Source organism: Micromys minutus (assembly GCF_963924665.1).
Source record: "Micromys minutus genome assembly, chromosome: 12".
NCBI classification, from domain to species: domain Eukaryota; kingdom Metazoa; phylum Chordata; class Mammalia; order Rodentia; family Muridae; genus Micromys; species Micromys minutus.
In genome coordinates, this window is record NC_137981.1 from 37253493 (window position 1) to 37266065 (window position 12573).

The following is a 12573-nucleotide window of genomic DNA, read 5'->3' on the forward strand; positions in this document are numbered from 1 at the left end:
AATGTATATAAAAATAAAAATAAATCACTTTTTTAAACCGAGTCATGAGCCAGGCGTGGTAGCGCCTGCCTTTAATCTCAGCACTTGGAAGGCAGAAGTAGGCAGATCTCTGAGTTTGAGGCCAGCCTGGTCTACAGGCCAAGTTCCAGAACAGTCAGGGCTACATAGAGAAATCCTGTCTCAGAAAAAGAAAGAGAAGAAAAATTTAGATATGATGGTGAAGCTGAGGCAGTAATATTGTAAGAGGCCAACCTGGATGTGTGAGACCAGCTTGGCCACTCAGCAAGCCTGCCTGCCTAAGAAGGAAGGAAGGAAAGAAGGAAGGAAGGAAGGAAGGAAGGAAGGAAGGAAGAAGAGACAGGGGGGAGGTAAAGAATGAAGGGAGAAACAAATAAATGACAAAAATTGCTAAGATAGCAAGTCTTATACTCTGTTGTGTGTGTGTGTGTTTTGTTTGTTTTGAAATAGGAACCTTCTTGTATGGTTCAGGCTGACCTTGAATTCATGGTCTTCCTGTTCCTACCTCTACAAAGTTGGAATTACAGAATATAAACCACCACATCTAGCACTATGTATATTTTTTAGCCATAATTTTTATGAGCTGTAAATCATTAAGTTGTCTGACTATCAGCTATAAATGTAGTAAAACTTAAAGAACCAAGACACTATAGGTAATGATTCCTGGACATGAACAGATCTCTTTTTTTTTTCTTACAACTTCATTTAAAAAAGAGATACACGTACAGATTTTTAAAGCATTTTGGCATAAAACTATATGAATATATTTTGTCAGTACTTGATTCTTTTAAAGGTTTGATAGTATGCATTGAAATCTTACTAGTTACCATAAGCATAAAGTACATGTAAAACAAAACATAACATGGAAACAGTCAGAGTTTTCTTGGTGTGTATAGATTAAACAAAATGATTTTTAAAGACATGAACAAATCTTAAGAGCTACCCTGTTGGATGAAGAAATAACTTAGAGGTTAAGAGCAATGACAGCTCTTTCAGGGGACCTGGCTTCAATTCCCAACACCTATATGGCAGGTCACAACTGTCTGTAACTCTAAGGTCTGATAGATCCTCATACAGACATACATGCAGGCAAAACAGCAATGTGCCAAAATAAACATAAATACATTTTTTAATTAAAATGCTACATTGAGTTGGAATTGGTAGTAGGCAGGGAAAAAGAAATCCTAGGTGACTACTGGAAGGAGAAGGATGGCGGGAACAATCAACCATTTATATGTATTAGAGAATAAACCTTGGATGTGTTTAAGCATGTGCGTGGGGGGTGGGGAGACCAGTTGAGAAGCCCTGATTAAGGACAGTTTACACTGGAGAGTAATGAGGATAAATATTATTAGGTGGGATGAGGTCAGATTAGAAACAGTCCTTTAAAAAAAATCAAAACCAAACAGATAATGGTTTGACATACAGTTCTGGTGGAACATTTGCCTAGTGCGAGTAAGACCCTAGGCTTGTTTTCTGCTCCACAAAAACAAAACCTTATAAGGAAAACCGTGTAAAAGTTGAACTTCTAGGAACTCCCAGGTCAGGTTTTGACTTTAAGGTTTAAGTATTTCCTTTAATGGGCTATAGGGTGAAGTCTGTATCCTGTGGGTTAGCACGAGGGTAGCCGGGCAGAAAGTCTCACAACCCACTTGTTACTACTAGACTCGAGACTGGAGGCTGAGTATCGGCTGAGGTTTCCTCTAAGGAAGGGTGACTCTCGGTGAAAGCTGTCGCTCCAGAGGAAGGGAGCACCGTCCTCTGGTAGATGATTCTATTTGTGAGCCTAGATGAGTCACTTCCCTTTCTTTTCCTTTTTGTGCAATTCAAAGTGAACTTTTTTTTCCACCTGCTTCTGCAAAAAATAAAAATAAAAATAAAAAAGGTGGACTAAAGGAAGAGTATGCCATGTCCCTTTTCTTTTCTGAGGTGGCGGAGGTGAGCCTCGGGTAATGCAAAGCAAATCTTCATCAATGTGCTACACTGTGTACTGTTAACAAAAAAAAAAAAAAAGGAGGCTCAAGCTGATACAATGCCTCAATGTATGAAGCCCCCAGGATGACAGGTTCCGTGTGGACATACCCTGCTCTTGACATCAGAAACCCACAGAGAAGATGTAAGCAGTACATAATATAAACAAAGATTGCTCCAGAGAGTCTAGGTTCTGGGAATATGAATGGAGAATTCTGACCAAAATTCCAGGTCCCCAAGTTCCCCTCGAGGAGTCATGAAGATCATGCAGGAGGTGAATCACCACACCCAGCGTCCGTCCATCTTGAAGACCTAAGCCACCAACTATGAGTCTTGGCAAAGGAAGGGTCTAAAAAGAAGTCTGATTCAAATAGCTCAGGGGCAGTAGCAAAGGAATATAACATGTTCCCCTGGGTTCTGATGGGACTCAGAAATAATTTTGCCCAAGGCTCTGAATGCCATTCTAGTTCCGAGGTCAGTAGTATGTCAGAGCCAGAAACGGTCCCCGTGGTATTAGCACAGTTGCTCTAGCCTGGAAAAATACATAAAAAAAATAAGCTCAGAGAATTGTTGGCCTAAATAAATTGACTATATCCTTCCCAAAGTCCTACCCTATATAACTAAAGGGCTGCTCTGAGCTGTCAATTTGCCCACATCTGGAGTTAACTATAATCCAAAAATTGAGGCCAGACTAGTGAGAGATTTTTGCTCAATCTGAAGTAGGAAGATCAACTTCTAATCTGGATCTTGAGGGGAAGACACATCCCTTTAATCGGCCACACTTTCTGTAGCCTATATAAGGACATGGATGAAGGAGGCTTTTGCTCTCTGCCTGCTTGTTCTCACCCTGCTAGCAAGTCCATTCCTTCACTGGCATGAAAGCCTGATTCTTCGAGAATTCCACCATCCACTGAAGACAAGCTGAGACATCCAACTTTGTGGACTGAACAACTTCTGGATTCTTAGGTTTTCTTTTCTTAGCCAGTCATTGTTTGGTTAGTTGGATCACAGCCTGCAAACCAATCTAATAAATCTCCTATATACATATTTATATTTATATTATTATATACTTATGTAATTTACATACATATTATATGTATAAATATATTATAGAATTATATACATATATAATTCATTCTATAAGTTATAGAATATATATATTCATTCTTTAAGTTCTGGTTCTCTAGAAAACCCTAAAAGGCTGTTCGTCAAAGCCTAGAAAACAGACCAAAAGATGCAGGAGAAAAGCATGTTGGCTGCTTGTATCTCATGGTAGTTTCAATGCCACAAAGAGTTCTTAAAACTGGGAGAGCCCAGTGAGGTCTCTAGAAGGAGAAGCAGATCCCAGGAGTTTATAAAACATTCAGTCTTCTGATATACTATGTTCCAAAAGCTCATGCACAAATTAGAAAGGCAGTGTTTCTTTGAGATTTACCTGGTTCAAACTGAGGAAGACCTTGAACTTCTGACTTTCCTGCTTCAGACCTCCCTAGTGAAAAGATTAATGCTGATACCACCATATCCTGTGCCCTAGTCACTGTTCTATTACTATAAAGAGACACCATGACCACAGCAACTCTTAAAATAAAGCTTTTAATTGAGGGCTTGCTTACAGTTTCAGAGGCTTAGTCCATTACCAACACAGTGGGGTACTTCACTGCAGGCAGACAGGCAGACATGGTGCTGGAGAAGTAGCTGAGATTTACATCCTGATCTGAAGGCAGAGAGAAAGACATTGCTCTTGTCATGGGCTTTTGAAACCTCAAAGCCCACCTCCAGTGATACACGTTCTCCAACAAGGCCGCACCTCCTAATCCTTCTAATCTTTTCAAATACTGCTATCCCCGGTGACTAAGCATTCAAATATATAAACCTATGAAGGCCTTTCTTCCCCAGTTTTGCCTGTTGACAATTTTCCCCTTTTATTGAAAATAAATTCTTTCCTCATATAATATTTCCTGATTACAATTTCCTCTCCATCTACTCCTCCCAGTTCCTCACCCCTCCCATCCAGATTCACTTCTTTTCTGTCTCTCATTAGAAAAAGAGCAGGACTTCTAAGAGATAACAGCAAAACATAAAATACAATAAGGTAAAAAAAAAAAATCACATCAGAGTTAGACAAGGCAAACAACAGAAGGAAAAGAACCCCAAGAGAAGGCACAAGAATCAGAGACCCACTTATTCATACACCCAGGAGTTCCATAAAAATGACATATACCCAGAGGTCCTGGTGCAGACCCATGTGTTTGCTGCTTAAGTCTCTGTGAGTTCAGAGGAGCTTTGCTCAGCCTGATTTAGAGGGCCTTATGTGTTCTCCTGGTGTCCTCCACCCTCTCTCACTCTTCCTCTCTTTTTGCCTCCTCTTCTGTGGGTTCCCTGAGCTCTGAGGGGAAGGATTTGATGGAGACACACCATTTAATGATGAGCATTCTAAGGTCTCACCTTCTCTGCATAATGTCTGGCTGTGGGCCTCTGTATCTGTTCCTATCTGCTGCAGGAGGAAGCTTCTCTGATGATGACTGAATAAGACAGCGATCTATGAGTACAGCAGAATATTGCTAGTAGTTGTTTTATTGTTACTTTTTTTTCTTTCTTTTTTTTTTTGTCACTGCATGTTTGATTTATTCAAATAGGCTGTATTTGCTTTCTGGAATTTAACAAAAATTTAATAGTTTATGCTGCAGGCTTTTTTTCCCTCTGTGGTAGGTTTCTTCTCTGCTGGTTTTTTGGTAACCACCTTTTCCCTGCAGGCTTCTTCAGCTTCTTGACATCCACGGGCTTCTTTCCTTTCTTTCCTACTGCAGGCTCCTTGTCTGCAGTTCCCTTCTCTGGGACAATCTTCTCAGATTTGGTTGCCTGTGCAGCAGCTGCTGCTTCCAGTTTTGTCACCCGAAGTTTGTGATTTCTGGCCTGGCGAAGAATGGTGTTCCTACGCATAGTCTTTGCATAGGGGTTCAGCTTCAACATGACTCTCAGGTTCTTCAGTGGATTCTTCTTCAAGACTCTACGCTGCCCTTCTCCCCGGCGGTTAGTGCAGAGAGTGCGGAGTGTGTGCTCCGGGCTCGGAACACACATTTATTATTAAAAAAATCCAAAAAAAATCTAAAAAATCCTTTGAAAAAACCCAAGACTCTACGCTGAGTCTTCTTGCGTGGTGCTCAGAGGGTTCTCTGGATCTGTGGGCTTTTCAAGATTCTGCTAAGGTCTGTGTTCATCATCTTGTGCATGGGAAGGTTTCAGTTACTCTTGAGTGAAGCAGCCTTACACCAAGTGCCATACAACTCATCCAAGTTCCAGAAAGCACTTTCAGTCCAAATGCTGAAATGCCCACATGTCCAGCAGGAGCAAGTTTCAGAATGCTCAGCTTGCTTACATTAAGCAGAGTAATACCAGGGATGTTTCTGAGGGCCTTGATGACACCATTGTCTTCATTATAGATGGTGCAGGGGCCCCCTGCGCTGGATCCGCCGTCGGTTTCTCATTTTGCCTTTGCCAGACCTCACTCTCTGAGAGGCGTAGACCTTTTTGACGTCATTCCAAGCCTTAAGTTTCTTAAGCAGCTGAACAGCCTCTTTGGTCTTCTTGTAACTCTCAACTTTATCTTTAACCACCAAAGGCAGTTCAGGAACTTCCTCAACACGATGACCTTTAGACATCACCAAAGCTGGTAAGGCTGAAGCAGCCAGGGCAGAACAGATGGCATATTGTTTCTGAGTTGTATTCACTCTGAGGTGCCAACGACGCCAGGTTTTGGTAGGTGCAAACATGCGGCCCCCACGACACATATTTCCAAAGGCACCCTGGCCAGAACGGTGGGTCCCACCACCTCGAACTCTTGGAATTCGAGCCACAGCTCTGCCAGTACCCCAAGACTCAGCACTGGTCTGAAGGCCTGCCAATTCTCTGACCACATAGGGCTGTCTGTTATTTTTCCTCAAGTTGGTGTGAACGAAGTTCACAATATCTGGTCGAATGGGAGCTTTGAACACAGCTGGCAAAGTGACATTCTTGCCAGATGACTCCCCCTTCTCAGAGTACACCGATATGAGGGGACGGGCACAAGCCATGATAGGGAGAGGAGAAGGCCACACTCCTCTCTACCCGGCTTCTCCCACAGGAAAAGGCGTCACTTTCTTTTCTTATCAGGAATATTTGATTTTTACCTCAGGCCTCAGAGCTATCTAGTCCATCAAGCATTATAGATAAAGGTTTTGTGACCACTTTGGTGTTTATATTTCTCTTTTGGTAGCCTACAGAGTACCTTCCCATACCAAAGAATGTAGGGGTAAAGGTTCTAAGTAGGCACCAGCTTGACCTCTTCGTATTCAGTGAGTTGTGTGGGTGTTGTCTTCAGCAACGGGTCCTTGCTATCAGTTTTTGGAGAACCATCTATTGTCTTGGCGACAGCCTGAGCTGCCTGGGGATTCCCATGGGACCCACTTTGTCCAACAACTTAATTGGATGTAACCAAGCCCCAGTACTGGAAGTTTCATTTGGTGACAAGAGATGGCCAGTTGGGATTCCATCTCCCCGTTATTTGGAGACTTCATGAGGATTGCCTTCACATATATTAGACAGTTTTGCACTAGGTTTCCATACCACCCTTCAAATGCATCTCAACTCGAGCTGTCTATTCCCACATTCCTTCTCTTAATCTTGTTTCCCTCCCCCTCCCCACCTGATTTTCCTGTTCCCACCCTCCTTTCTCTCTATCGACCCATAAAATCTATTCTATTTGATGGGAGCCATTCACATTCCAGTGATCACATCCTGCTTATGCAGTGTTGAGAACGACACCTAGAGCCCGTGCACACTAGCTTAGCTTCCACTAACTGAGGTGCATCCCTAACCCTAGAAGGGTCATTATTTTCTGAGAACGTGGTGGGGAGGGAAAAGGTGGCTTGGTCAGTATAGTACCTGCAAGCATGAAAAGCACATAAAGCAGATCTTTAACCCCAGCACTGAGAGGGAGAGGGAGATCAGCCAGCCTAGACAAATGAATGAACTCCAGGCTCAGTGGGAGACCTTCCTTGAAGCATACAGTGAAGAGCAGAAAAAGGAAGACCCCTGAAATAGAATTCTGGCTTCCATATGCACCCCACACGGTGCACCCCGACATGCTTGTACACACACCTATATATGCAGTCACATGAACATCTGCACAGCACATATACAAATATGTGGAAGGAAAGTGAGTGTTAGTGAAGATGGTGAGACACTGGAATCCTGTGCATCCTTGGTGGGATGGAAGGTGGTGTAGTCACTGTGGAAAGCAGTTTTATGGACCCTTGGAAAGCTAACCCTAGAGTTACCATATGAGAGAATGTATTTGTCCAAAAGAGCTGAAATCGGGGACTCAGACAGTCATGCTCGCAAAAGTATTATTACCAGTAGCCAAAAAGCTGAAGTAGCAAAACTGTCTAAGGACAGAAGGGCTAGGCAAAATGGGACATATGTGTGCATGGAATATCATGTCCCCTGATAGAGGAAATGTGTACACGTGTTACAATATAGACACCTTTCAAAAGCATTGTCCTAAGTGAGGTAAACCAGACCCGTGACTCTGCTCGTTATGAGATGCCTTGAGTAAACAAATGTACAGTCAGAAAGATGGCACTGCAGTCGGGTGGGGTGGGAAGACTGATTTATGAGTTCAGACCTTCTATTTTCTATTATTAAAATGTTCTATAACTATAGAAAGGGGACAGCTGCTTGTATTTAATGCCAATGAAGTGTACATCGACTTTTGTTTATTTATTTATTTATTTCATGTATAAGTAGCACTTTTATGCCATAATATGCACTCACGATATCAAACATAGGTGACCAGGCTGGGTATCAAGGGCATTACCCACTGAACCATCTCACTGTGTGCATTTAAAAGGGGCCAGGGAGATGGCTTGGCAGGTAGAGGCACTTGCTACCATACCTGAGTTAATCCCCAGGACCCACAGGCTAGAAAGAGAGAGCTGACTCCCATAAGTTATCCTAGGACCTCCACACATGGGTGACATGTTGTCTCATGACCCTCAAAGTAATACATTTTAAAATGGGATAACACTTTAAAATGGTTTAAAGGTTAAAAAAATTATAATTATAGTCTCATAGAGCACTCCAGGCTGGCCTCTAATTCATCATCCTCCTGGCTCAGTTTCCTAAGTCCTGAGCTACACCATCTGGCTAAAAAAGAAACTTTGTTGTTCTTATGAACCACTACAGAATAAACAAACATGATATAAATTATATATTATATTACCATCAAAAAACTAAAAACAAGCAAATAAAAGTCCACAGCAGGAATGTCCACCAGGTTCTGAGGATGAGATGTAAGGACTCAGGACATGAGAAACCATTAGCCAAGACTCAGAAACATAACTTGGGATGGAGACCAAGAAACCTGTCCCCAATACAAAGGGATAAAGTATAAAGTCAGGCATAAAAGACAAAGAAGTCAACCCAAAGGAAGGTCTGTAAAGAGATAAGGCTGAGGGACTTGTAAGAGAATCAAGTATAATGACCTGAATTTGATTCCCAGGCCTCACACCATGGAAGGAGAAAACTGACTATTGCAAGTGGTCCTCTCAGCTCCAAACAGATGCTGTGGTGTGCTTTTCAGTAGCAGAGTGCTTACCTCAAGAGTTTGAGCCCCTGAGTTGAGACGGAAATACTGCAAAAATGAAATAAGATAACTTTAATCTTCAGACGTTTTCTTGAGCGTCCATAATGCTGAGTTCTTTGTGTGTTAGCACATCCCACGCAGTGTTAGGGAGTTCTGTGACTCAGGCTTACAGATGCAGAACCATGCATTGATAGGGGTCAGGGGCTTTGACCAAGGTTGCACAGCCTGCAAGCAGTGACTCAGAAGTTAAATCCAAGTCTTTCTGACAATTAGCTGATTGATTGGTTAATTTAGAGGCAGGATCTCAAGAATGCTAGGCTGGGATGCTGTGTAGCCGAGGCTGTTCTGAGACTCCTCTTGTTTCTACCTTCAGAATGTTGGGATTACAAACTGACACATAGCTTACCAGGTGTTGGGATACTGGGTGTTGGGCAGCGCTCTACAGAGTGAGTTACATCCCCAGTACTTTTGTTAACTTAAATGTCATTCTTGTCAACTTTTACAAGGAAACAGAATGAGGTGACAGGAAGATGCTAAGGGACTAAATCTTTCTCCAGCTCTGTTCTCAACCAAACATGGCGGCACACACCTATAATTCCAGCACTCCAGCAATAAAGGCAGGGGGTTTTGCTGCAAGTTTGAGACTAATCTGGTAACCTTGTTACATAGTGAAATCCTGTCTCAACTTCCCCCACTCTTACTCCCATGTGTGCATGTCAAACACACACACACACACATACACATACAGTCAAACCATGTTCCCACCATACTTTTAAGCTACAACGCCAAATTCTGGAGTATTGTGTCTGATCACCAAATTTAGGTCAAAAATGAGTCAAGCATTGGTAGGACTGACTCACTGTGGTGTCTGTCAGCCTTAAAAGCAGACAGGAAGCCTCAGAGAGCAGCTGTGGGCTGACCACTGTGCCATGGCTTAAGATTCTACAAGTGTCCCATGTCTTCTGAGGGCTCAGCACAGAAATTCACGTGCCTGAGGAAGAAAATACCCATCTTAAGATTCACCTGTAAGTCAGACTGCAAGCCCCACCTCCTTTTCTTTCTCTATACTCCACCATATTTCCTTTTTATTTTTAAAGCATTGTCTTTGACCAGACTGACCCCAAACTCTATATGTAGCTCAGGAAGACCTTTAATTTCTGATCATCCTGCCTCCATTTCCCAAGTGCTGGGTTGTAGCACAAGTCACAATACCCCATATATGAGAGGTTGGTGATGGAACTAGGGGTGTCCTGGCTGCTGTGCATGAACTCTGCCAACTGAGCTATGTCCTCAGCCTTATCTCTCTTAATATTTTTTTACATATTTATTATTTCACTGTGCATGCGTGGGTGTTTGACATGCACACATGGGAATGACTGTAGGGGAAGTTGAGACAGGATTTCACTATGTAATCAGGTTACCGGATTAGTCTCAAACTTGCAGCAATCCCCCCTGCCTTTGTTGCTGGAGTGCTGGAATTATAGGTGTGTGCCACCATGTTTGGCTGAAAACAGAGCTGGAGAAAGATTTAGTCCCTTAACAGCTTCCTGTCAAAAGTTGAAGAGAGGTAGGCAGCGGTGGTGAAGGACTTTAATCCCAGCACAGCAAATGCAGAGGTGCAGAGGCACAGAGAGGCAGAGAGAGAGAGAGAGAGAGAGAGAGAGAGAGAGAGAGAGAGAGAGAGAGAGAGAGATAACATAATTATTTTCACAATAAGTTTTATTATGTTGCTTGTAGAATGGGGGTAACTATATAGTTTTAAGTGGTGAGATTACACGTGGAAATGCTCTGTAGCCAGAGTAAGGGTTACTTTAGTTAGCAGAGAGCTCACCTGGGATTCGTGAGTGCCTCTGGTTCAGTGGCCATCAGGACATAAATACAAGCATGAGGGTGTATGTCTGTAATCCCAGCACTTAGGAGGTAGGGCAGGAGGATCAGAAGTTCAGGGGCATCCTTGGCTACACCATAAGTGAGTTTGAGGCCAGCCTGGAATATCTACATGTGTTCCTGTCTCTAAATAAATGAAAGAAGGAAACAAACACAACTTAGTGAACGTTTTTGAGTTTGGAGTTCAAAGTGGACATTGAGGAAGATTTTCCTTTCTGGCCAAGAGGTCTATTAGAAGAGTTATTAATACCACAGATAAACAGGCAGTCAGTAGCATGTCAGATACTCTCTTGTTTGGCCCTCAGTTGGTCATTTCTCTTTTATTAATTAATTAATTTATTTATTTATATGAGTACACTGTCTCTGTCTGCAGACACACCAGAAGAGGGCATCAGATCCCATTACAGATGGTTGTGAGCCACCATGTGGTTGCTGGAATTTGAACTCTGAACCTCTGGAAAAGCAGCCAGTGCTCTTAAGAGCTGAGCCATCTTTCCAGCCCCAGTTGGTCATTCCTTTAGGTTAACAGGGAGTGGTAAATTAGACACTGTCGGATGATGGGTAACCTCTCTCCTGGTTGGCCAGTACTGGGGCTCAAAGCAGCTAGAGAAACAAGTTACTTTAATTCTGGAAATCAAATTACCTTAGCTTCCATAACTCTCACCGTCCAACCAAAATGGAGGTTCTTTACGAAATGGTGCCACCCTGGCTAGCACTTAGTAGAGTATAAGCAACATCATCTGAGCATGGTGTGAACACCTTTAATCCTATCACACAAGAGGCAGAGCAAGGCAAATCTGTGTTCCAGGGCAGCCTGGTCTATAGAGCGAGTTCCAGCGATGGTGGTCAAACTCCAGGTTGGGAGTAGAGCTGAAGTTTTGAGTGAGAACAGAGGGTTATCAGCAACAAAGCCATGCAGGGAGTTGGGTCAGGCTTTGTCCTGGGGTCAAAACTCAAGCTGAGACGAAGCACTGTCTGAGGCCTGAGGCACAAGAGCAGCTTCATGAAGTGACTCAGAAACAGCTGCCCTTCTTCAGGAAAGGCTCCAATCCAGGAAGGAGATTGTGGGGTTTAACACATTTTATGAGAGAATAAGGCCTTCAAAGAACAGTTTCACTACCTCCCCTCCTCCACTCACCTCCCCCACCCTAGGAGATATCTAAGTTGGGATGGCTGCCAGCATCTTGCAAAAATCTGCTCCTTATAGCGTTGATCATTTCTGCTACATTTATCAACTATCCTTACCCATCATCATCCATCCACCTATCCATCCAAGTCCTTAGTATTCATTAAGTACTTACTGTGCACTCTGTAATGTCTGGTACTAGCTAAGTTTGGGGAATCACTTTAGTTTCCATAACTGTCACTGTCTAACCAAAATGGAAGTCTACAAATGGTGTCACCCTGGCTAAGAAAGGAGAATGTTGTTTATCCTTTTGGAGCTCCCTTCTGCAGACAGACAATAAGATGGCTTTCCCGCTGTCTTTATATGTATTTGCGGGGGTGATGGTAAAATTTTAAAGCAGTGCAAGATAAATGTTGTGAAACCAAACCATGTATGGTGACGCATGCCTATGGTCCCTGCACAAGAAAGATGGAAACTGGAAAATCAGGAGTTCAAGGGCATCTTTGGCCACAGAAAGATTTCAAACAGGGGACCTTGACTCGAAAAGCAAAGCAAAACAAAAACTAATAACAAAAAAAGAGAAAGAAAAATTACTCTTTTTTTCTTCTCAGAATTACTCTTAGATCTTTTTAACATACTTGGACAGCTGAACATGGCAAAGCATTCTTATAATTGTTACACTAAGGAGGCTGAGCCAGAAAGATAAGGAGTTTCAGGCAAACCTGGTTACATGAGTCCTCACAGAAACAAGAGAGAAAATTTCTTTCTCAATGTCAGAACCTGGATTCATTGTAACAGCATAGTGGTAAAGCAATCTGTGACTCCGAGAATTCAGGGTATAGGACTAGAAAAATAGGAAGGATCGACCAGTCCTTTAAAATAATAGGACTAGTTATCCTGTGAGATACAAAATGAAAACCAAAATACTTGAAAGTGGAACTCGTGTGTC

At 42.6% G+C, this 12573-nt stretch overlaps 1 pseudogene across 1 annotated transcript; it reads right to left on the minus strand.

The window, feature by feature from the left end:
* Positions 1-4657: 4657 nt before the first annotated feature.
* On the minus strand, positions 4658-6093 carry LOC308428325 (large ribosomal subunit protein uL4-like; annotated as a pseudogene). The gene is made up of 2 exons: positions 5129-6093; positions 4658-5006 (listed from the first exon to the last, which is right to left on the minus strand). The product of its transcript is annotated as a large ribosomal subunit protein uL4-like (transcript).
* Between the last annotated feature and the right edge of the window lie 6480 nt (positions 6094-12573).